This window comes from Mesoplodon bidens (assembly GCF_964165515.1).
Source record: "Mesoplodon bidens genome assembly, chromosome: 14".
Taxonomy (NCBI): Eukaryota; Metazoa; Chordata; class Mammalia; order Artiodactyla; family Ziphiidae; genus Mesoplodon; species Mesoplodon bidens.
Genome location: NC_138170.1, coordinates 52,418,725 through 52,444,791, shown reverse-complemented (window position 1 = coordinate 52,444,791; position 26,067 = coordinate 52,418,725).

Genomic DNA, 26,067 nt, shown 5'->3' with positions numbered 1-26,067 from the left:
TTTGCCCTTCAAACCTCGAGGCTGCGCTACCAGAGTTGGGGCCTACGGAGCTCCGCTGCTATAAGAAGCAGTCTACACTTCATTTAAAGTGATTTTCACGAGCCCTCCCTCTTCCCACGCAACCCGATGTGTTTCTCTGGGTAAAACCTTGAATGCTTCCCCAAGTCCACATAAGCCTGATGCCCAAGGTTTTAGAATCGGAAGACTGGTCGGTCTCTGTTGGAAGTGGTTTCCGAGTCAGATGTGAGCTCAAGATGGAGGTCTCGTGGCCTACCTCCCCCTGGTCTGTGCGTCCCCAGTGAATGGGCAAAGCCCCTGTTCTAAAGGTCGTTAGGCTGAGCACCTACTGCCCACGGCCCTCTGGCCCCAAGGGAGGGACTGGAGAGTTCTCCAGCCCATGGGCAAGGCACACGGAGGACCCTCACCCCAGCCTGGAGAACAGCAGTGAGGGAACCCCAAGCTTTTCTCCAAAAGTCACCCTAGACTGGAAGCTGGAGAGGCCCATGTTCCATTCCTGAGTTGTCCGTGACCCCACAGAGCAGGTCCCGGCTCTACACATCACTTCCATGGTCCGTGTTTCAGCAGTGGAAGCTGAACCCGAGTCTCAGACAAATCACTGAATTGGCTGTTTGACTTGGGCATCTCTCTGGCTTTTCTTCTGCACTCACTTCTCCCTTCAAGACCCCTCCTCTATTTCGCTATGACCTTCTTGTGCCTTGCAGGTCCCAGTCTCTTTCCAGGCCAGTCTGCCTTAGACCCTATTCCCCTCTGGAGCTCTCTCCCCTCCCCTCCTCTAACCCTCTTCCCCAGGCCTTTTGCCAAACTTCCTACCAGCTACCTGTCACTCACAAAAAATCTGATAAAACTGAGTAATAACAGCTGATGTTACCGTGTTCTAGATCTGAAAAGCGTATTAACAAATACTCTCTCTTTAATCTCACATTAGCCTGTGATGTTCTTGCTGCATGAAGGACATAAATATCTATCTTTCAAACAGGTTAAGTGGCCCACCCCAGATCAGGCAACGAAGAAGTGGTAGGATTTGAATCCAAGTCTTCTGATCCCACATACCTGATACCCTTTCCTTTAGGAGCTGCTTTCCTTTCTCACCACTGCCCTGCTGGGGGTTCACTGCTGCTCAAGACTTAATTTGTTACTTATCCCAGTGGGGTTTGTGTTTTAGGAGCCGGCACTTCTGCCAGAAGAGTAAGCCAGCAACAGAGCGAGGCTGGTGGGAGTGCCCTTCTGACTCTCTTCCAAGCAGACGGCTCCCACTTGACCTGCTCGAGAGAGAAATGAGCTGTGCTCATGCAAAGAGCTTCTGAGGGTTCTCTGCTGCCAGATTCTAGAAGGCCAAGCCAGGGAGAGGAGACACTGCTGGAGATGCCGTCTGGAGTGAGAAGCTGACACTGTGGAGCCCCCAGGCTCCCCTCCTCCTTGCCCTCCTCTCCCCTCCAGAGGGTTGTATCTTCGCTCCGAGGCACAGAGGCCTCTCTCAGAGACTCTGGTTGTGGTTATAAAACTGTTCCTGTTGATTGGGAGGTTCATTCCTAACTGTGAGTTTGATAACACCCCTCCCCCAGTCCCCAAGAAAGCCCCGATTCCCCTTTCCTCGCTGCCTTTCTTCCTTCCCCTCCCTTATTAAATATTTGTTGAATGAATAAATGAATGAATGAATGCTGCTCTATCCCTCTGCTCTTGGAGCCAGGTCACCCAGACAGTGCATTCTTGTAGTTTAAGAGGTCACCTTGTGCTGGAGCAATGCTCCATTTTTAAGAAATGAATTACTAATGTAACCCGTAAGGTCCTATAGTTCTTGGCTAGAGAAGATAACTTAGCAGAAGTCACTTTAGTTTACAAGCCAATGAGTTCAGATGAAAATTGATGCAGGCTCCCTTTTACATAATTGAACTAGATGGTTGCCCATTTGGTGTTAACTGGAGAGGGACTGGAATAGCTCTTCTATCCGAAGGTCACTCACATCAGCCTGTCTCAGTGCCTGGGATTCCGCCATTAGAGATGCATTACTTTGCAGTTTTAAGAGCCTCTTAAACTCCTTGCAGTTGACAAGCTTTGTCAACAACTCAATATGTGGTTGGTATGACACTATATATTCAGATATGTGAATCTCTGTGGTTGGGATTGCATAAAGATAGCATCATTATCCTAATCAAATTAAAGAAAATCTACACATGATGAAATTCACATGCTTCTTATTTTCTGAAACTGAAGGCACTTGGCTGACTCTGATTTTGCCTCCGCCTTTCTTCCCTTCCCCACTTTTGTCTTCTATATTAGGACACGGGCTCAGGAGCACCTTCGGTTCTTTGGGGTCTCCAGCAGGACAAAGTCATGTCCATGGATTCCAGGCCCAAAGCTTAGAAAGGGAAGGGAGGGTACATAAGGAGTAAGTGGTGTTGGAAAGCAGAAAGATGGGGAGACAAGGAGACAAGCAAAGAATAGGACAGGAGAGAGGAAAAGAAAGGTGCTTTTGGTGGGGACAGGAAAGAGAACTAGGCACCCATTTTGTACAGGAAGCAAAGATTCGTCCTCGTGGGGCTCAGGCTCTAATCCATTCCCTGGACTCATCTTATTCCAGTTTGTCCTAGGGCCTGCGATCCTCCCTTTAGGGATGAGGTGCTTCATAACTCGACAGCTCTTTTGCAAACGTCACCGGCTAGCCTGGGGTTGCTGCTCTGCACTCTGCTTGGAACTGCCCAGCCGCCGTCGTCTTCTGTTCCTCGAATTGAAGGTCAGATGCTGAGGCTGGGCTGTGCGGACCGGGCCTCTCAGGTTGCTGTTTTGTTCACACCTTCCTCGGCACCTTCACAACTGGAAAAAAGAAGTTCCAGAAAGAACTAAATGTGTGGCTTCGGGGTCTGATCGAGTTGCTCGGTGGGACTGTCTACCCCAAGTGCAGGATGATGGAGATGGAGATAGGAAGCTCAGCAGTGGCTGAGCAGTGTACTTTCTCCTTCGCAGCATCCAGCTCACAAGCCTCCGTCCTCTGGGTCCTCGTTCAGAGATCTGGGCGGGAGTCGGGGAGTGGGTGCTGGGGCCACGGCGTTAACTGCTTCTGGAGAACCAGACTGATGAGCAGATGTAGCTTTGCCCGTTTTCTTTTTTGAACCAAATCTGTGCATAGATATTGGGTGTTTGGAAATCAGCCTTGACCCGACATCTTCAGATGTCAGGGCCATGCATTCGTCTCCTTGGGTGGTGTTTTCTAAAGCTTTGGCTCTCCACTGCTGATGAGAGTTTCTGTCCCCATAGCGTGACCTGCAGTGGGCAAAGCCTGCCTCACCCTTTGAACTTCTGCTGGGGCTTCTGGGCTATAGGCGTGGGGAGAGAATTCACCACCCTTTTCGACTCTCGCTTCCAGGGTGGGTATTCGTGGTTCCAAGGGGCTCTCTCCTCTCAGTCTCCCGAGCATCTCATTCTACCTCCTTTAGAGCTTTGAAAATACTCACCAAAACTCAGGAAAAGACTTCTACCTTTAGCTTCTCCTACTGAGCCAGAGATTTATAACTTAACTCTCTTTCCCCAAGTACTAAGAAAAAAAATAAACCCACTATATGTTCACATAAATAATACTTTTATGAAAAATACCCAGGGATTCAGAAACAACAACCAGGAACCTAATGAGAAGCCCAGCATTGTGTTCCATTTTTGAAAATCTTTTTTAAAGTCAGTTTGATTCTCACACATACGTCTGCATCCAGTCTGCTGTGACATCACATGTCATACAGGCTGTGACAAACTCCAATGTACAACTGTAAGAGAATGAGAATGAAAAAAAGCAAATAATATCTTTGTATTATTGTGAAAATAGTTTCAGCTGATAGACCACATTGAGAACCACTGCTTTACAACGTCAGAGTTGATAGGTTTCCCAGCGTCAACTGCCTTCTCTTACACAGGTACACACATGCTTGCGCACGCTTGTCTGTCTAGTATTTCTGTTTTGGTAATGTCATGATGTTCTTGGGATAACTGAAAACTGTGCACCGGGAATCAGCATCCTGCATGGCTAGCTAGCGACAGAACAGAGGGAATAGCCCCACTTTAGAGCCACAAAGTCTCAGCTTTGGATCCTGGCTCTGTCACTGATACACTCTGGCCTGGGGACTATTACATAATCTCTTTAAAGCCTCGGTTTCTTCTTCTGTAAAAGGGGACAACAAGAACTTCTCTTCATAGAATTGTTGGGAGGATGAAGGACACATATATGCAAAGCAACACGTATATAGTATCTGGCAGTGGGAGAACAGGTGTTCAGTCCACAGCAGTTATGATTGTTGTCATTGCTATTATTTTTCAATGACGTAAGCTACATGAGTGTGAGGACTTTGTTCACTTCTATAACTCCAGACCTCTAGTGAGTGTTCCAGAAATATGAATGCATGGCAATTTACACAAATTCAACTTCCTTCAGAACCTCTTAGCCTGACTCAGCGTATGAGAGAAGATCAGGTGGTCCCTACCCCTGGGAGCTCTTGGTCTAATTAGAGGGAAAAAAAGAGACTCACACTTGAGAAACGATGCAGTGAGCAAAGGTGTGTGATGAAGGGTCAAAATGAGCAGAGCGGCCAGCATTTACTGCAGTGGCTCACAGACGGGAACCTCTGACACCTGGCGTGGGGACTGGTGTTGGCTCTGAGGTCTATTTGCCGGCTGCTGTTGTTGTTTTTAACCCCTCTAGCAGCTTGCCTGCACAGCCATGCAGTGGGAAGGAGCCAGAACAGGTTGTCCTCAAAGATGACTACCACCAAGCCCTCCTCTGCACATGTGCTGCCTCCCTTTAAGGGGTTTATTTCATCTGGGCTGGCTTCAAGACTTACTTTGAACAATAGCATGCCATGGAGATGGTATTCTGGAACTTGCAAATGAGGCTTTCTTAAGGCAGCTTCTGCTTCCTCCCTCTTGGAAGCCAGAGGCCATGTGAGAAGTTTGGCCATCCTAAAACTACCCTGCTGGGAGGAACGCCACATGGAGAAGCATCGAGGCACCATCCATATGCATGAAGCCTTCCTTGACCTGCCAGCATGGCCCACCTAGCAGCTGAATGCAGCTACATGAGTGACCCCAGTTGATATTATATGAAGCAGAATTGTCTGGCTGAATCCAGCTAAACCACAGAGTCCTGAGAAATAATAAATTGCTGTCTTAAGCCATCATGCTTTGGAGAGGCTGGTTTCATGGTAATAGAAAACTGAAGCACAAGGGCAGGGGCTGGGCAAGAAGAGAGAAAGGTGGCAGAGGTACTGGGCTCATAAACCTCTGGGGCTGGTAGATGGCACCCTTCCCCTCCAGCCTCTGGGCACAGCAGATAAGGAGACTAGACACACCTTTGCTAATGTGTGTCTGGATTTGAATTTATATCCCCAAAGGAAATTTCAGAAACAATTGTCAAGTAGAAAAACTGTTTAGGTAACAGACAGCAGAGCTGCCAGGAGAGACATGTCCAGGGTTCCCTGTTAGCAATTACCCCTCTTGTGGGTAATTGCCACTATTATGGGTTTTCTCTTGAGTATTTTTATTTTGCATTCTACTTCAATTGGGACTACCTAATTCCTGCTGCCAGGCCTTTTCTCATGTTTTTCCCATTCTCTAGACTGCCCTTTCTCTTTTTCTCTTCCAGTCGAATCCAACGATCCTTCAACATCCTACCTGGCCCATCAGCTCCATTGCAGGACTGTCCTGACTCCAGCTTGCCCTGGTCACACCCTCCCATGAAGGCCCACGGCTCCTGTTGTATGTCACATACATTTTGCCACTTAGAATCCAAGTATCACAGGTGGTTAGAGAGGACTAGACCTCAGAGGTGGATCCCAGAATAGGAACCTGGAGCTCAGGGCAAGTGACTTGCCCAAGGTTTTGCAGATAGTTAGTGGAACATGGAGCACCAATATGGCAGCTCCATGGTTTTGGTAACCCACATTTACCAAACATCTGAGTTAAAATGGAACCAAACCAGGGCTTCCCTGGTGGCGCAGTGGTTGAGAGTCCGCCTGCCAATGCAGGGGATATGGGTTTGTGCCCCGGTCTGGGAAGATCCCACATGCCGTGGAGCGGCTGGGCCCGTGAGCCATGGCCGCTGAGCCTGCGCGTCCAGAGCCTGTGCTCCGCAACGGGAGAGGCCACAACAGTGAGAGGCCTGCATAACGCAAAAAAAAAAAAAAAAAAAAAAAAATGGAACCAAACCAGGACCACTGAGAACTGGCAAGTGCAAATAGGTTTACCCGGAGGCAGGTGTAGTAGATGCAGTGTCTTGAAGAGCCAGAAGCAGACCCAGAAAATGCGGAAGAGGAGGAGCCCTGGATGGAGACCCTGCTTGAGAAGGGAGGTCGCTGGAGAATGAAGGTGGAGGGGTCCTTTGGCCATCAGGAGATTCAGAAGCAGAGTAAGAAAACTGCCAACATGTGGGACTAGACTGAGGTGAGAAAAAGTATTTGAGTTATTTGCATAAAGCCCATTCAAACTATGCGGGAAGGTCGGGTTTTTCCAGAATATTGACATTTGGGACCAAATGGTGGCCTTGGTGCCAAGAAGTGTTTCTACACCCATTGCAAGACCTTTAAAAAGTTAAACATTCTGTGGTGGAGAAAGCTATTCCTTTATTTGTACAATGTGTTATTTTGCACCTAGGGGAAAACACGGTGATGTGAATCACCCTACATTTCCATCCCTGTTAAATCGGGCTGCGTTTGGGAGAGCCAGTAGACTTGAAAGCAGTAAGCATGAAAAATAAGCATCTTACTGAAGTATTTCAAAACAATTCCTTTTTCTCCAAATGCAATCAGTTGATATTAAACACAACACAACCGGCTGATGTAGGAGGGATAGGCAACAGCAGGAATATGAATGCCCGTCAGAGCTGACTGTGCTGAGGATGGTGTGATGTCCCAGGCATTGCTTTAAGCACATTGTCTCACTGAACAATGAGGTAGTACTATTATTTACAGGTGAGGAAGTAAGGCCCAGAGCAGTTCAGGAACTTGCCTTAGGTCCCAAAAGTGCTGGGATGATAATTCAGGTCTGTCTGACCCCAGCCCAGCTGATGATGGATGGCCAGGGAAGCAACAGCATGGAGATCTGAGATGGGACCACAGACAGGCATCAGCCCTAAACCAAGAACAGTTCTGATGTGCTTAACATCGGGAAAGGATGGATAATCCACCTTTAGTGACTGTACCACTTACTGGCTACCTGAGACGTCTTGCTTTCTTCTGTTATTTACATCTTCATGTTTTTTTTTTTTTTTTATATATCTTTACTCTTTTTTGTTTATTTATTTATTTGTTTATTTATTTATTTATTTATTTTTGCGGTACGCGGGCCTCTCACTGTTGTGGCCTCTCCCGTTGCGGAGCACAGGCTCCGGACGCACAGGCTCAGCGACCATGGCTCACGGGCCCAGCCGCTCCGCAGCATGTGGGATCCTCCCGGACCGGGGCACGAACCCGTGTCCCCTGCATCGGCAGGCGGACTCTCAACCACTGCGCCACCAGGGAAGCCCCCTCTTCATGTGTTTTTATCTTGTCCCCTCAACTGGACCGACAGCTCACAAAGAAGGGGACTGTCTAGTGGGCCTCTTGCCCCCTGCTCGGTACCTATTATGCTCAGAAGCCCGTCAGTGAAAACATCACTGATGAATTAGTCTTGTCAGTTTCTTGCTCTGCCCTCTTTGTACATGAATGACAGTCAGACCTGTATATTTTTTAAATGTGGTGAATAAATTTTGTAAACACTTGACTGGGGGTTTTCTAAATTCTCTATCCGTAGAATGAATTTAATGCTGCCCCCAGTTTTAATGAAATTCCCTTCATGCTGCTTCCGGTTGATGTTTAGAAGTTTACACTAGACTGTTTGTCAATTTTTCTTTTGCATTTAAATTGTCATTCTAGTGAGGTGAACAAAATGAATATTCTGGCTATCAAAATACCATCTTGGGGCTATCAGACTATTGGGAAAGTTGTTTTTTGCTTTAAAGAAAAAGAGGCTCTACAGTTGTCCTTTAGATTTTTTTGTTGGAATAACATGTTGGCATTACAATGCTGAAAATATGGTCGGGAAGAAAAAAGAGAAAAGACACACACACACACACACACACACACACACAGGTTAATGCTAATCCTCCACTACTGTGCACCTGGGAGCATGGAGCCGACCCTACCAGGGTCTAGAATAGTTGACAGACTGTCAACATGTCGATGACTTTCTGATCTGATTTCATTTGTTACTCTTTCCCAGGACTGAAATGCAGAAAGGGTCACACATCGTCCTACCTTTAGCAACAACTAGAACATCTTCCCAGTTGGAGAAGGGAAAGTTTCCCCCAGTGTGATGCCAGCTTGGAAGGCAAGGAACTGTAAATGCCCCTGGGTTCATGTGAGTAGGGTTTAGTCTGGGCATTGTATAGTCTCAGAGAGAAAAAAAAGGTTTCCTGAGGGAGGCTTGGGCAGCAGTGGTGAATCAACTATTGTCGTATCGGCCTTCAGGGAAGTCCAGCATTAGGAAGGCCCCCGTTTTGTGCAAACTGATCAAATACAGATGTTTCCAAGGAGTTGACGTTATTCACCGTGACTTCACTGGAGATTGAATGGCGGACAGCCGGTCAGCAGTGGGGTGAAGGCATGTTTTGGCGAAAGGGTGTAAATGTATATACAATTGACAGGATGTGGATGACACTGGACAAACATCTCTTCTCTTGATAAATACGTGTTTTATTTCCAAAAAGTTTTATACCAAGGAGATGTAATGAACAATAAATATGGTTTCAGGCTTTGCTAGGTGTATCTCATGTATGTCAAACTCTGAAAGAGATGACGGGGAAAATATAGGGTTCAAACTTCCGTCTTCCTGAAATATCAGTTTTCATATAAAACTCATCAGCTGAGCTAAGTATTAGGCTTGATCAATGGCAGGAAACTAGGGGATCAAATGCTAATAAATCAGAAACAGATACCCCCTCTTGAGCAGAAAATATATCACAAAACTGAAAAGGAGAAAATCATCTGATGATTTTTTTAATGCATGCGCAAGGAGAAAATGAGCTTTTCTGGGGGGTGGAGGAGGGCTGCATCTTAAACAGTGATAAAAAATAAGATTCTTAAACACCTTAATCAGACTTTGACATGAACATATGCAAAAGAAACAAGGAAGATCCTGATTTGGGTGAAGTCTGGATCCTGAGGCATGATGTGTTTGTGTGGGTGTGCAGATATTAAGATGGCAAAGTGAACACATTAAGATCTTACTACTAATATTTTGCTAGATATTTTAATGCCTTTTCTCTCTTCCAGAATTATATCTGCAGCCCTCACCCCTCTGTCTTTTAAAAATGTATTGTCTCACAATCCCATTCCCTTACTTCTTGGTATTTTTTCTCTTATTCATTTTCATTTTGTGACGTAAATGTTTTATTGAAATAAAACGTATGTCCAGAAAATTGCACAAATCTTAAATTCACAAATTCCTAAGCTTGATGAATTTTCATAAAGTGGACACACCTGTGTAACTAGCACCCAGCATAAGAAACAGAATATTATCAGCATCCCCCAGAAGTGCCTCTTGTTTTATGTTCCCGTTGCAGACAGAAAGCACTATCTTGACTTGTCACACTACAGATTTGTGTTGTCTGTTCTTGGTCTTTATATAAATGGATTATTGGATGTATTCTTGCATCTGCTTTTTTGCTCAACATTATGTTTGTACAATTCATCCATGGTGGTTTACTGCGCACTTATTAATATTTAAAACTGTATTGTTTTTAATAATATACATACATTCATTTCATTAATGTAGTCTTGTAGGTACAGAAATGTCTCTATTTCAGCACATTGACCAGCATCAGTACTCAGAAGGAAGTTCAAAAGAGTAAACAATCCCCAGCAGAAATCACAAAGAATCTACTGAAAAAATTCTGAATTGACTTGATGGTAATGAAAGGCACATTATCACCAACACCTTTGAAACGTTCATCTTTGTTTTCCCTAAAAATACACATACAATTATTTTTTCTTTTACCCAACTTAAACAAGAATCCAGAGAGTGTGGTCCTGCTCCCTGAATGCAAACGGTTTGCTTCTGTGAAAACAGAGCAAGCTCAATTAAATTAGAAAATCCTGGTATTCAGTAGGACCAAATTTCCCTTCCTTCCTACTTTGCCGTTCCACAGTCTATCACCTAGAGTAATTAAGACCAGGGAGGTATCATCTTCACTGGATTAACCTTAACTAAATTGTGCTCATTCAACATGTGCCCTTTTGATTAGTCCGAGCAGGGCCCGCTGTCTCGGATACACCCACCTTGTAATTCTACACACTTAATTAATTTCAGATGAATAGCAGAGAGGATAAGCTAAATTCTCTGATTAATAAACTATAAGTCCTTATTGTCTGTCAGAGTAGCTCAAGATTTTCATTCTTCCCTTATTTCTTTGCCATGCAAGGGCGAATGGAGATTGAAATGTGCACGCACACACGCACACACACACAACACATACACACAGCTGCAATTGTGTGAGGCCGGTGAACAGATCCCTGAGCGGTTTCATCACTGTAAAGGGCAGACCTTGAGAGAGAAAATACTGCAAGAATTGTTGGTAAAATAGATTATTTTTCTGCCAAGCGTAATTTTTAATGTCCTTCTTCACCTGAACCTTAGTTTTTATTTACACATATTTTCGTATCCACGTACAGATACAAAACTTCAATATTAATGCCACTAATTTTGTATTTTTAAATGCATTTCTCAGAAGTAAAATACTATTAATAGTCTGAGAACCTTTCTGAGAAATGGTTTGAAGTTATGTGTTGAATCATCATATTTGACAGCTCTCAAATATATAATCAAAATTTGCCCTCATGGGCATTATCTGACAGCAAAGAAAATTATTTCCTTATAATAAAACAGATCCCAAGGATGTTTATATGCTATAATTTATCTCATATTAAAAGATGGCTAGAAAATTATACAAGACAGATTTACAGCCTCTCCTTCAACCCAGAAAATTTGTGTCTAGTTATTAGTGACTTAAAAACTACTACTGATCTGCATAATTGTATATAAAGAGTTTCCCCAGTAGCTTTTATATCCTATGATTCAACTTAATGAGGTCAATTATATTCAGGGAATTTAAATTACTGATACTTAGGGAATATAGCCAACATAGCTGTTAGTTTCTAGTTGGCATGCAAGGAATTCTAGTTACATAAGACAAAAATAACATATCTTAATATAGCCAATTTTATGTTTAATTAAGCAGAGACTTTTTTTAAGGCCACTAACCTATTTTATACAGAAAATTGTTCAAGAAACCATATACTCAACTCATTTATGTCTTCAGATGTTGGAGCTGTTCCGATTTAGTCTTTGTTCTAAAATGATTAAAAAAAAAACTTCTAGTAATTCTGTTAGTATTTTCTACTAGTTTAGAAAATTTAACTGTGAAATTCTTGCACTCCATTTTTACCCACAAATTCCCAAACTACTAAATATTCCTACAAGTTAAAATACTGCTCAATAATTTACCACTAAATGAGTGACAGGGTGTGGAAGATTTTACTGATCACTTTACTAATTGCTCATTTGTGAAAATTCTCAAACTGGTGGAGTCATTTGGTTAATTGAATGCAAATATTAAATAATTTTTGATTGATGACATGCATGCTGATAGGCACATCGTTTTCCAGGATGCATCAGCTAAATGCTTTATCAGGTTTGTATTATCTCTTCCATCCGAGGCTGGGCACATGGGCATTTTAACTCATGTCAGGAAATCTTATTCTCTCTGCCTTCCCTAAAACCAGATCCTACATTTGACCTTTTAGAAAAACACGAAAGCAAGTAATTTAAGTCAGCCCACACCTGCACCATCTTCCAAAATATCCTCATATGAATGCTTAGCACGTCTCATTCCTGAGCAACTGAGGCGGCTGAGAAGGACAATTTATTCCCTCTAAAGAACAAAATACTGACATTGCAGTATGTCGTGTTTCAGGCTGCAGTAAAGTGTAAATATTATTCCTGAAAGGGCAGCTAAGCTTGGCCCTGTGACTTAGATTTACTATACAAACCAACTATTTTTGAATGATGGAATTAGGCATTTACATAAGGGGACTTAACAGTTCTTCAGCCTGGTTACGTTCTGCTGTTTATGTTACACAATCGGAACCTGTGAATGCTGTTTTGGGTGATACATTACTAAGAATTTTTACATTAGGAAAGTAACCGTATTATCCGGGATTGTTAGCTGTAAGGAAAGTTGTTTAGCTAAATTCAGCACCTTAAAAAATAGAAAAAGCCCTTAGAAAGTCTCCGAAAAATATAGTATAGTAGTCGCGTCACCTAGCGATTTAATCGTCGTGTGTCTCGTACTCCTGTTGGCCTCTTTTAACAGGACTTCCATCAATAAATTCAAGTTTTTGTTTTTGCTTACAGTCGGCATTTCAATTAGGGCAGGTCCACAGAAAGGAATTCAAGTTTGGATCGTTTTTGACATCATTTGCAGCTATTTATCACTCTGTCTTTTAAGAATAGCTCCCCTTTCCGCACACCCATTGCTGCCGCCTCCCTCGCTCGGTAAATGAGTCTGCGCCAAGCAAGGTCGCTCTGGGCCAGTTCGAATTTCTGTGACTTCACCCTCGGATTGTTGGATCCCCCTCGTCTTTTTTGTGCATATCTCTGAAAAAAAATTTTTTTTTTAATTCGTGGTATTTCTACGCACGGACGGAAGGCAAGCGGGAAAGAAGGCTGCAGGTGCGGGCGGGCGGGCGGCGGCAAGGGCGCGGCGGGCTGGTGGCGGCGGCGCGGAGGCTCTTTCCGGCGCCGGGGGCGGCGCCCCAGGCCGGGTGCGGCGCCCGTTTGGCGCACGTGGCTCTCGGCGCAGAGCAGCCGGAGCGCGGAGAGTTGGGTGTCGGCGGGTGCCTGCGGTTTCCGCCTGGAGCCCTTCGCGCTGCGCCCAGCCGGGAGGGAGGGACGCCCGGGGCCGGCCGGCGGCGCGGGTAACGCTCGCTGACCCGGTGCTCCGGCGGGCGGCGTCTGCGCGGAGTCCCGCCGAGCACGCCCCGCGGCCGAGGGATGTCCAGAGGCGCTGGGCGGAGTGTAGGCGCCGAAACATATCTCCGATTCGCCGGAGGCCGACGGGAGGGCCCGGGGCGGCTGGCTAGGCAGCGGGGCAGCTCGGTGGAGAAGGCCCTGCACCCGGCGCAGCGGCCACCCCTCCGGACCTGCAGGTTTCCGAGGGGAGTCGCTGCCTCAGCGGTGGGGTGCGGGGGCTGCCGAGCTTGGGGCCCGAGAGACGGGCAGGCACGGGGCCAGGGGACTCGGGGCGGGGGCCGGTGTGGGGCCCGGCCTGGGCGCCTCGTCCGGCGGCGGAGGCGGGTTGCCGCTAAGTGGTTTGCAGCCCCGATTCCGCCACCTCCTGGGCCACGGGAGTGGGCCCGCGGAGACAGGCAGGGAGAGGCGAACGAGGGTTTGCTCGAACCCTCAGGGCCCGGGTCGGAGGGCAGGACCCTAGGCGAGGGTGGCCACGCGGCCTGGGAGCCCCGAGACCGCACGGCATTAGTGGAGCCGCCCCGTCATAGGGGAGTTGGGGGGATGGTTGTGAATAAGTACGGAATGATCAAGGCTCCGGGTTTCTTCTTTCCTCTCTCCGCTTCTCCCGAAGCCTTTTAGAAGCAGGCTGTTTGCGGAAACGTGGCTGCCCCGCGCCTCGGGCTCCCACGCCGCATCCCGCCCCAGGGAAGCGCCGCTCAAACCTGACCCCGGCTTCGGGACTTGACCCGGGCTTGACCTCTCCCTCCGCTCCGCCCGCACTCTCGGGATCTAACACTGCGGGCTGCCGGCCAGGACGTCGCCAACATCGCTCTTTAGTCTCGGCGCCCAGCTCCGGGCTCTGGCGCCGAGCTTCCAGGCTGGGGTCGGGACCACAGGACGGTGTATTCTGCGGGGGTTGGGGGTAAGCAGGGCAGAAGATCCCGGCTCTCCGGTGTCGCTAGCGGGTCAGGCCCAGAGCGCATCCTGCTCGCTCCGACCCTGCCGTGGAAGAGCGAGGCCTCCCCGGCAGACCCGGCTAGCCAGGGTCGGGGTTTCCCGAGCAAGGCCGGGCATTTGGGCTCTTGGCGGCCGAGGCTTTCGCGAGGGTGGGTTATCCTCCAGCCACTTTAGGGAAGAAGCGACGAGGCCAAGGAAGTTATGGACGACGGGGCACCCCCCATTCCAGCCCTGCCCTCAAACTCGGGGGCTCCATTCCCTCTGCGGTTACTTGCGGCGCACCCCATTCCTCCCCGACACACTGCCCGCAGCGCTCACAGCCAAAGCCCGCGGCGGTGTGCACCGGCCTGTGCGGGGTGGAGAGGCGGCCCTCCTTGGGTCTCCTGCCTGTCACATCTGCACTTATTTAAAGCTCGGCTGGTGGTCCTCGCTCTCTGGAATGCCGATTGTGGGCCTGGCTGCCTACGACATTTGCACTGATTAGCGAGCCGGTCATGGGGGAGGCCAAAGGCGGGGCGGGGGGGAGGGGGAGCTTTGGGGAGACTCGAGGTTCACAGTATTCTTCTTGACCCCGTTCCGAGAGCCAGCTTGTAACTCAGCGATTCCCACCGCACCAGATAGCTGAGTGTGTCAGGAAACAGGCCTGAACTTCGAGATCATTCATTTGTGTATAGGAAGTGGCCATTGCACTTTAGCATGTATGTTGTGGTCCGCGTGCACGCACAACCCGAAATCTGAAGGCTCCAGCGCTGAATCAGGCAGAGTGGGTGGACAAGTGCTGCGGCCCCACGTCACTCCAGGCCCTACAGGTGTGCAGGCAGCCTCTGAGATTTGCAGCTTCCTCAACGCACTGACTCTTAAGAAATATCTGCTGGTGCAAGTCCACAAAAAGAGATTGACCTGCTGCATTTAAAATACTGTAAACAAGCTTTAAAAAGGCACAGGATGCCTGCCTCAGAGTCCACACCCTAAGGGGAAGAGGCGTGGGGCAAGTTCTTTGGTGAAAAACAAGATGTGTTCCACCCTAAGGCGAGTCCCACAGGCGTAGGGTCCGGAGAGAGGCAGTTTTCATTCTATAAACCTAGGAGAGCTCAGGCTGATTTTGCATTTGCCTCTGGACTTGGTATAATTAAGGGTGAAAATAAGGCCCCTCTGTATTTCTATTCGCCTTTGCTGTCTGTGAAGCCTGTACCCCCAGAGGAAAGTTGTTTTAGTAATCTGGAAAAGAGAAACCATGTGCTGAGTCAGCAAAAATCATGCACCAGGCCAGTTCAGTTCAGTAACACAGCTGTGTGTTATGCACACGCTCTCTAGGCCTTGCGGAGATAATGAAAAATATATTGGAATTTTCATGGCATAGAAATGCCCACAGAGCCCGTTGGCAGTTGAGAGTCATATTAAATTCTGTGTCTTCTAATACAAGAACTCTGTTCTGAACATGTCTTCTAACAAGCATTAGACCCAGCTCCATTTAATACGAGGGAGGACAAGACAAATGCAATTCTCCAAACAACCCAAAATATATTTTTTTCAAATGGTTGTGCTGCAGAATGTTTAAACATTCCTTTCTGCTTGTGTTCTTGTGACAGATGTTCAAGGTGGCTCCAGTGGATGCAATCTGATTTTTCATTTTGAATCATTAAAAGCATTTCTCAAAAATGCATCTTTAAAAGGTCCGACGAGTCTCCTTGCAAATCCTGTTAGAACCTTAATAACCCATTGGTGGTCCCGCCTTCTTTACGTGCAAGGAATAAATGTATTCACAGAGAGCTACTTGGAAGGCAACTCACTTCTTAAGCTGTTAAGCAACTATTTTGGAGAATGATTTCTTATCTTTTAACTGTACAAGTCTTATCCCAATTTGCAGAACTGGAGCATTTCAACTTTGGAACTACAGCCCAGATCATTGCATTTTTAGTGAGAGTATTTCTGGGAATACTTCTTCATAATTCTTTTAATCTCTTAGTTGGAAAATGTGTGGCTTTTTTCTTACACTAGCATATTGTGTAAAAAACCAGCCAAAAGTTTGCTTCTATTTCATTCATCTTTTCTATCTTAAAACTTAAATGAAATTAGTACAACTTTTATGCTTTTACTCTTGGAATTCTTAAAGATATAGCTGACTTTTTTAGGTTGTTTCAGCATAATGCAAAAACATCTGGATGTAAAATGAAAAATTTAGTCTGTCACCAAGGTTCCAGATGTTTGGTGCTGTGTAGACAAAACATCAGGATGAGTGACTGAAATTTTTCTCTCCCAGCCAGATGGTTTAGTGCCTGGTGCTTCTATAAGGAAGCATATTTTCCTTTCTCTAAACATCACATCCTACTGTATCCCACGTAAGGCATGATTTACGCTCTTTCATCGACAAAAATGCTGGGCCATTTGGAGTGTAGCAAAGCAATCCGTAAATGAAACTCTCAGTATATGTTTTGGAAAATGTAGTCCAAGTACAAGTGTTCGTGTGTACTTAGGAGGGAGTGGTGGTGGAGGAGCCAGAAATGGGGAGGTAAGAAAGAGAGAGCCTTGTTCAACGGGGGAATGACTTGACTAAAAGGACAGCCTTCTAAGAATCCATTTGTGGCATCCCATAATCTTAAATAGGCTAAAGGTAGCACTCAGCAGCAGCTTGGACAGGGCTGCCTTTGGCCTGAGATGCAGCTGGGCTGTGAAATATGGTTGTGTCCTCTGAGGCCCTCTTTCCCCTTTATTCCTTCTTGAAACATTGTAAAATAAAACAAGTAAATGTAATGTAACATAAAAACATGATTACTTATGAGCGTTACACAGGTGGGGAAATTCCATATTTGAAAAGTAAGGAAACAACATGGTGAATATTTAATGTCAGAAAATATAGTGCCAGTGAATAGATTTCTCTTCATGTGAAACGTCACCACACTTTACAGTTGTTAAACTGGGGGATGAAGAGAGAACAACATTTCTTCCTTCCCCCAAATCACAGAGATTAAGATCATGAGCGGAGTCTGAGCTTTTCCAAGTCACTTTGCCTTAGCCATGCTGAGAAAGAAGGAACAAATACAAGAGAGGCCTTCCACTAGAATCAGCAGATGAAATCAAACCCAGAATGAATTCCATTCTACTTATTACCTCACACACTCACTGGGTTAGAGAAGAGTGTTTAGACAATGGATGGCAGTAAATGTTAAAACATCATAAAATTTGACCACGTTAACAATTGCTGCAAGAAAAACATACCATTTTGAATAGACCTTCTTATAACTCCGTATCTGAGACTCAGATAATAAGACCCAGGATTTCAATACTGGCCCCAAATCACTTTTTAAAAATAGTTTACAGGGATCTACTAGAGTTTCAGGGGTACACATATTGAGTCATCAAGAGTCTTGAAAATCAAAAAGGAATCTTTAGCACCATATAAAACAGAATCACAGTTATTTTTCTTGATTGCTATGATGGGGATGTTTTTGTGACTTTTTGGTGATGCATTTATTAGGATAATAAAATGAGGGGGCTGGAAGGGACTTATCCAGGCCTCCTCTCTCCTTTTAAAGATGATTAAATTGGGCCCCCAAAACATTAAAGGACCTACCCAAGGTCACACATTGAAAAAGTGGAAAAGTCAGAACTAGAACCGCTGAGTTCCGGTTGTGACAGAGTCCAAAGCTCGTACCGTGGCAGCTTGCCTTTGGATCATTACCGCTCTGCTCAGTCACAGATTTCTGAGTAGTGTCCAAGAAACTGACACCTGTCACTACAGGCTGGAGACAGCTCAAAACCATTCATTTGTGTTACACGTCTAAGAACTATAATACAAAGCCAGCACGAAGGCAGAGTGCCCCCATTTGTCTCCATAGGAAGAGGGACTATTGCAGAACAGAACTAATAAAACTCCAGCAACTTCAACAATTTGGCTAGTGGTCCTGATGACAACAAACGACAGCTTAGCTTTTTATAGAGAACTTGCAGCACCTTGGAGGAATGCCATGCACACAAACTGCTACAGTCTCTTTTCTTTGAAACTAACGCATTCAAACATTCAAACTAAGTGACTTTAATGGGGAGGAGGAGGTGGCTGTAGCCATGTCAACACGATTCTTTACAGAAGAAGACAAAGTGTCCCACCTGACTCACAACCGTCTTAACTCCCTGTTCCAGTGGCTTGTATGATGAAATGGAAGGTTAGGATGCATTGGGTAGGTGGAGGGTGAAGGATGGGGGTCGGAGGATCAAAGAGGAATACGCTGCTTAAGGATATTTAGATAGCAACACGAAGCACACATACGTCCCCCATTTTGAGGATCTAGGACCTCACTGGTCCTTCACGGCATGGGGCAAGGAATTGGTCTCATACATCATGTTACCAAACCTCTTCCATTTTATGTTTTATTTAACATCAAATGAGAACACAGAAGCATTGCTTCTAAGAAAGGAATACAACTCTTCATCGTGAGTGTTTTGGTCCAAGAAATGCAAGTAAGGATAGTGATTAGGAGAAATGGGGGTGGGAGGAGTGAGTGAAATCAAGACTCAGTATTTGGAGTTGTGAGGGAAGAGACAGTCATGTTTCCACTGGCCCGGAGAGAGAAGAGATCCCGTTAAGGCCTTCTCTTCAAGCTAATCCAAGGTCAGTGCCTCCTGAGAAGCAGGATCTGGCCAGAATTTGAATTGAGGGATGGGAGAGGTAGCAATGCTGGGAAAAGAGGTCTGACAACCTATATTCTTCTTTTAAAATGCTTAGGGGAGCAACTAAACCAGCCAAAGTTAAACCAAATAAAACCAGCATGCCCGCTTACCTCTAATTTACTCTCCCAAACAGATCATCATTTGGGCTATTCCCCTGAAGTCAAGCATGAAATCTGTTTAGCCGGAGAGCTACCCATTTCCTCTGACCTGCAGAAGAGATGCCCTGTTCTCTAAGAATCCCTGGAATGCCAGAATCCAGAGAAAAACTGGAGCCACATGCCTGGGCCCCTTGAGATCCTCCTCCCATTCCTACCCCCATGCCAGAGAAACATGTTAACAAAGAAGGAGCAGACTTTCAGCACCACCTGACCCCTAGAAGCACAGCTGCTGATTCATCAGTGTAGGTCACTGCATGACTTTAAAGTTGCTGTGGATTTAAGAGTGTCTCTTATCAACTGGAGTATTTAACTCTTTTTTGTGCCTGGGACCTTTTGGGCAGTTTTGTAAAACCTATAGACTCCTCAGAAAAATGCTCTTAAATGCACAAATGATATTGAACTAAAGTTATCAGAATATTTTTAAGAAACAAATTAGTGAGACAGTATTATATTTGCTTCCGTATTAACCCATTAAATGTAAAATCTACTGGTGGGTCTAATAACTTACGTAATATTGAAATAGGGATAAGTGTGAGTGATAATTCAAACTATCGTCAACAACTATAATGTGATACAAAGGTATCTGTGATTTCTGTTGGTGACAAAGTCACAGGGACAGCCAATGCTGTCTATGTTCATAGTGAAAAGGAATGCTGATTTTCAAATAGAGGTTTGTAGAAATGAAGATGTAATTTTTTCACACCCAAGTTTATGAACTTCTGCTTTTATTTGATTACATTTCCAAATCACTCCACTTCCAAGTGAAGGACCCCTTAGGAGGAAGAGCGGTTCTAGTAGTACTTTAGACATATGCAGTGGTCATAGCCATTTGAATCTATTTTGATTGGATTATACTGAGTCCAAATTTGGAAGTTAAACATTGAGCCTGTGATATTAGACTTGGTCTGAGGTGAAAAGTAACTTTATATCGTAATCCAGTAGAGTGGAGATCTTGAGAAGTGTTCCCCTGCCAAGAGGACACTGAAGGGAGTGTCAAAGATCACCTGTCAAAGTGGGGTGGGGAGGGGGACGCATAACCAGAGCCAGGACGGACTTGATAAGGTGAGTGGGTCACCTCTGCTTGGTGCATGAGCCTGGGGTGGGGCTCAGGCTGGAATGTGAAATGCAGAGGGACCTAGGGAAGGATTACTGACTGCTGATGGCAGGCAGAGAGTCTCCCAGGAGGATGACAGTTCCAGCCTCCAAAACCTGTGGCCACAGAGGAAATAAGTCCAGGCACAAGTCAGAAATGCTATAGCCTCCACCCAGGGAATCTCTAGCAAGCCAGTGCAGCAGAAGGGATCTGCAGGTTAGGACAGAACAGCCTGTAGCCTGGGAACCGAGGGCAGAGAGAGAGAACCCAAAGCAGAGGGTCTTCCTGAAGGTGAAGAAACAGGTTGATATCATGAACTTCACTCAAATTAAGAACTTCCATTCATCAAAAGACATCATTTAAGAGAATGAAAAGGCAGACCACAGACTGTGAGAAAAATATTCACAACATGTCTATGTGACAAAGGATTCGTATCTGAGAATACGTAAAGAATTCTTACAAATCAATAAGAAAAATACAAACCAAAGTTTATGAACGAACAAAAGACTCAACAGCTACTTCACAAAATAGGATATCCAAATGGCCAACAAGCGTATGATAAGGTGCTCGATGTTATTAGTCATCAGAAAAATGCAAATTAAAACTTCCCTGGGATACACACATAACAGACAGGCCAAAATTTAAAAATAAAAACAAAACATTGACAATATTAAGCATTGGAGAGGATGTGGAGCAACTGAAATTCTTACATTGTGGGTAGGGACTGGTATAAAGTGGTACAACCACTTTGGAAAACTGGCAATAGCTACTGAAACAAAGCATCTATTCATAACCTAAGGCCCAGCAACTCCATTCCTAGGTAGAGGCCCAAGATTGCATTTGCCCATCAATTGATGTACAAGAATATAGCTTTATATATTTTACATGTTTATAAATATAAATATTATATAAAGTTATATAAATATATATCAACTTCATTCATTATAGCACCAACATGGAAACAACCCAAATTGCAGTCTGTTTATACACTGGAATATCATATAGCGATGAAAAAGAACAAACTCTTGCAATACACAAAGTGGATGAATCTCACGGATATAATGTAGAGCAAAGGAAGACACAAAAGAGTACACACAGTGTGATTCCATTTACATGAAGGACAGGCAAAACACAGCCCTAGCACTAGAAGTCAGGATAGAATTTACTTTTGTAGGGGCTATTGATTGAGAAGGGGCACAAGGGCACCTTCTGTGGTGCTGAATTATAAATATTATTGACTTTCTGAAAAGTGATTTGGAAATGCAGTCAAGTAAAAGCAGCTGGCCATACTGTGGATTCAGTCCTCCTGACTCTGTGGTTTTATGTTACAAGAAGATTTCACTGGGCCATATGAGCATGGAGAGAGTGCAGAGGCAAGCGACAGACTGGCAGAAGATTTTTACAGTAGATAAATCTGACAAAGGGCTTGTATCCAGTTAAAAATGTGTGGAAGACTTGAAGTGCCTTTTACAAAAGAGAATAACTGAATGGCCAAGAAATATAAAGAAAAATGCTCAACATTATTATTCTTCAGGGAAATGCAAATTAAAACCACAATTTGATACTAATACACATCCACCAAAATGACTGAAAGTAAAAAGACTGGCAACAACAAAGACAGCTGGTATCTTGAGCAATAGAACTCTCCTAAACTGCTGATGGGGGTGCAAAATGGGAGAGCCACTTTGGAAACGGGCTGTATCTACTAAAGCTTAATGTACCTAGCAGGTTAGAGCTCCCTGTGGCTGGTCTAGGAAGCAAGTTAAATAAGAACAGGAGAAGGACCAGGGATTTTGGCTAATGAAGTCCACCAAGCTTCGAGAACCATATTCCAAGTGTTTGGGTTTTCCTTCGATTTATAGCAAAGTTCCTTATGCAAAATCCCAGCACTGTATTGGTTTAAATAAAAGGAAAGAGGAATTGTCCATGGTTAGTTCAGAATAGTAAGGGAGGTGACAGATCAGGAGCCCCAGAAAACTCTGGAGTGAGTGGGCAAGTCAGGATGGCTACAGGGTTCTCTCCTGGGGCACCAAGTGAAAAGACCAAGAAAGCCACTCACCTCTTCCCGCTGCTGTCCAGGAGATGGCCCTCTCCCTTCTTAGAACTCCTGCTACCCATGGGTGGCATGGATCACACAAATGTCCTGAGCAAAGGTGTTTCTGCAGCCCTTACTTCTGTATTTGATGAGCCAGGGCTGTAGGAACTGAAGTCAGAGTCCACATTCATTGTGAAAATCCAGCTCGGGAGGGGAGGAAAAAGGATGGAGGAAGGGTGTGGCAGAAGGGGAGTAAAGTGACCAAAGAAGCAAGGAAGCCCAGAGCCAACGGAAGCCCGAGGCCCAGGCTTCCGGCTATCCTCACGTGAGCCCATCCATCTGCACGCACTTCTGGTCACACAGCGATGCTTCCCATGAACACTGGTGCCAGGATGGACAGGCTCCAGGGTGACTCATAACAAACAGCAAAGGGCAGAAGGATGGCTGGGGATTTGACATCTGTTCTTTGGCCCGTCAGTAAAACTCCCTTCCTCTAGACACCGAGGATGGTAGTTATAAGTACCAGCCTTTGTGTGTCACTGTCAGAGTATTTTTTCCTAGTTTGAGAATTTTCTCAGGAGATGCAACCAATGAAACAGCCACCCCAAACTTCCCGGATCATATGTCCAAGTTCCAAGTTATCATTATCCTAGGGCAGCTAAGTCCTTGAAGAAAATATGAAGTAGAAGATCTAGCTGTCTTGCAAATGAAAGATTTTTTTAATGATACCATTAAACTTCAACCTTATTCACATTTGTTCTGTTCATTTGGCTTTGAGATTTGGGAGGCTGACTTTTCAACCTCATGTTCGTCGTTGTCACCACCTACTGATATGTATTAGGCACCTACTGTGTGTAGAATGCTGCATGTCTCATAGAAGGGATATATTTTTTTCATAAAACTTATCAATAGAATGGCCTGAGGTCTTGTTCTTAAATCCTAAGATACAATTCATTCATTCATTCATTCACTCAAAGAAGGTTTATTGAGCCCCTACCATGTGCCAGGCACCATGTAGTCTCTGCCCTAAGATGTTTATAGTCCAGAGAAGGAGGGAGATTTTAATTTTAAAAAATCATGCCTCTCTGCACATTTCACCCTTTCCCCAACCCTAAACTACCTGAAATAGATAGTTGTCCATCTTAGGATAATCAGGAGTACATAGTGGGAAATAAATTCACTGCACTTGAGAGGGCTACAGACTAGGGGAGAAATAAGCAAATCAGCCCAGGGGACTGGTCATCATATGATGCAGGGGGTTGGGTTGGATGGAGGGCAGCTGTGGCATCCTCCAAACTCAGAGACACAGTCCTGCAGGAAGAACCACATGTATGTTGTTGTTCTTATTTGGTTGTGTGAGGCCTGCACTCCCCACATGGTTAAGAATCCCCAAAACTGACCACAAGAGAGTAGGTGGAGTCTGGGGGGAGGTGGGGGAGGTGAGGCCTCAGGACAGGCAGACCTTGACTGAGGTCAAAGGGAACACCATTCTAGGTCTATCTCACCTTGACTCTGGGTCTCCACCGACAAACAAGAATGATGAGGGTTCAGCTAATACTGCTGCGCACTCAGGAAAGAGGAAAGATGATAGATTTGCATGCTGCTGTCTGGTTTATAAGGCTCCTTCACATGGATCGTTGCATTTGTTAACAGCCTTCTGAAGTAGGCAAGGCAGGCCCTGTCGCAGATGAGAGAAGGGAGGTTGCTTTCTACAGGTTAAATATTTTGCCGCATACCACACGACCAATTAGTGGCAGAGCGGGGATTTGAATCCATTCCCTCTGTTAGTCCTGTGTTCTTTCCACAGGCATAAATATTATTATTTGACCTTGTGGAGCTGAGAACATGGATGAACCCCCCCTCTCTCCCTCCCTCCCCACACAACCGAGGAGCCCAGAACCTCCCAAGGTGAACTTGGCAAACAGCATTGATGATTCTGCCGGGAAGGAATCTTGCATTTGTTGGACACTTCCCAAGAGGGCTTGTCTCCCTGTGCGCTGAAGGGAAAACAGATGTCAGCAACAGGTTCTCAACCTCCAACATTAAGTCCCACTTTATAATTCCATTCCACAGGCAGATTGAGAAAGAGATTCTTGGTTGCCTGACTGGGCCAGCTCTATGCACATGGGAAAGAAATGGCCGTTCTAGAGCAGCGCTCAGCACGCTTCCTGTAAAGGGCCAGGTAGTATATGTTTTAGGCTTTAGGGACCACTTGCAAAATATATAACTGCCTTTGCAGTACAAAAGCAGCCATGAACCATGTGTAAATGACGGGACGTGGCTGTGCTTCAGGAGAACTTTTGGACTCTGGGATGAGAATGTCACATAATGTTCCCATGTCACAAAATATGACTCTTCTATTGATATATTTTTTGTATTAGTTTCTGATTTATAACAAAGTGAATCAGTTATACATATACATCTGTTCCCATATCCCTTCCCTCTTGCATCTCCCTCCCTCCCACCCTATTGATATTTTTTAACCATTTAAAAATGTAAACACCATTCTTAGCTCGTCAACCATATAAAACAGGCGATGGGCCACCCACGGGCTGTACCTTGCCAAGCCCTGTTCCAGAGGACCAAAGAGAACACTCAGTCCTAAATATCACCCCTACATGAACCGGGAATTCCACCATTGGTACTTCGTTTCTCTTGGGGTTAAACTATACTTCTCCAGATTCTTCTTTTAAGAAGCAGGCATCCTGAGAGGAGGAGCATATTAGACTCCTAACAACTTCATTTAAAAAGTTAATTAGATGAGTTAGGATGTAAGTACCATGAGGGCAGGATTTTTCGTCTGTTTTGTTCACTGCTCTGTTCATTATGTGCCTAGGACAATGAACAGAGCTGTATAGATATTCTGAACAAATTCTGGTTGAGTGGATGAATGAACTTTCCCCTCTGATCTGAAAGACCGAAGCCACTAGAAGGGGCAGCTGGGAGAGAACAGTGAGGGCAAGAGATACCAGGTGAGCTGGGCAGAGGGGATGAAGATAAAGCTTAAAAGTTAATGGGGTCGGGCTTCCCTGGTGGCGCAGCGGTTGAGAGTCCGCCTGCCGATGCAGGGGACATGGGTTCGTGCCCCGGTCCAGGAAGATCCCACATGCCGCGGAGCGGCTGGGCCCATGAGCCATGGCCGCTGAGCCTGCGCGTCCGGAGCCTGTGCTCCGCAACGGGAGAGGCCACAACAGTAAGAGGCCCGCGTACCGCAAAAAAAAAAAAAAAAAAAAAAAAAAAAAAAGTTAATGGTGTCCTTGTGGGCACTGGGCCTGGGAGACGCTCAAGTCTGCTGATGCTCCAGGAAGCCAGTGGGCTTGGAAGAAGCGGGACGCAGGGCCCGCCAGAGCCCACGGAGCCTGGGAAGGGTGTCAGGAAAGCTCCAGTGGCTGCTCTCGGCACCGCCCGGAGAAGCGGCACCAAGGCCCGACGGCTCACCCCAGCCATTTCAGTGGAGTGGTATGGTCCCTGCCAAGGACAACGTTAGGACTCGACAGACTTGGAAATTCCCCGTAGCATTAAAGTTAGAAGGGTCTTTGGGAGATGGGGCACATCTGGACAGATGGGATGTCAAAACCTACTCCTGCTGCAGGGAAGAGCTGAGGAAAGGGAAGGCTGAAAGAGGGGAGACAATGAAGACCCTCCTCAGCAGCCACATTTTCCTGGGTCAGACATATCATAAAATGCTGTAGGAATAAATGAATGCGATGCCTATGGTGAGCATTACTAAAAATAACCAGGGTTCCTCACTGTGACCACCACAATGAAAAATATCAAGCTGGACATTTAACTGGATGGTAAAGTTCTTGGAGATGAGCTGTCCCAGCAAAGGGGCTTGATTTCTCACCCTGAAAAATCTCTCTATGTGTAGAGATCAACAACCAGCCATCCCCTGGCTGCCCTCTAAACTGATCCTTATCTCTTGCTTATGGGCTCTTAGATCTGACTTGGTGATTTCCAAACTTGGTAAGGGATGGACCAAATCATCCACTTCATCTCTGGTTAGATAAGTCAAGCTGGGGCCCTGTGAGACCTTCCAGATATTGGTACAGGGGGTGAGGTTCCCAAACACCTGGCCCAGGAGCCCCAGGATGGGGAGGCCCCAGTAGGACAAACTC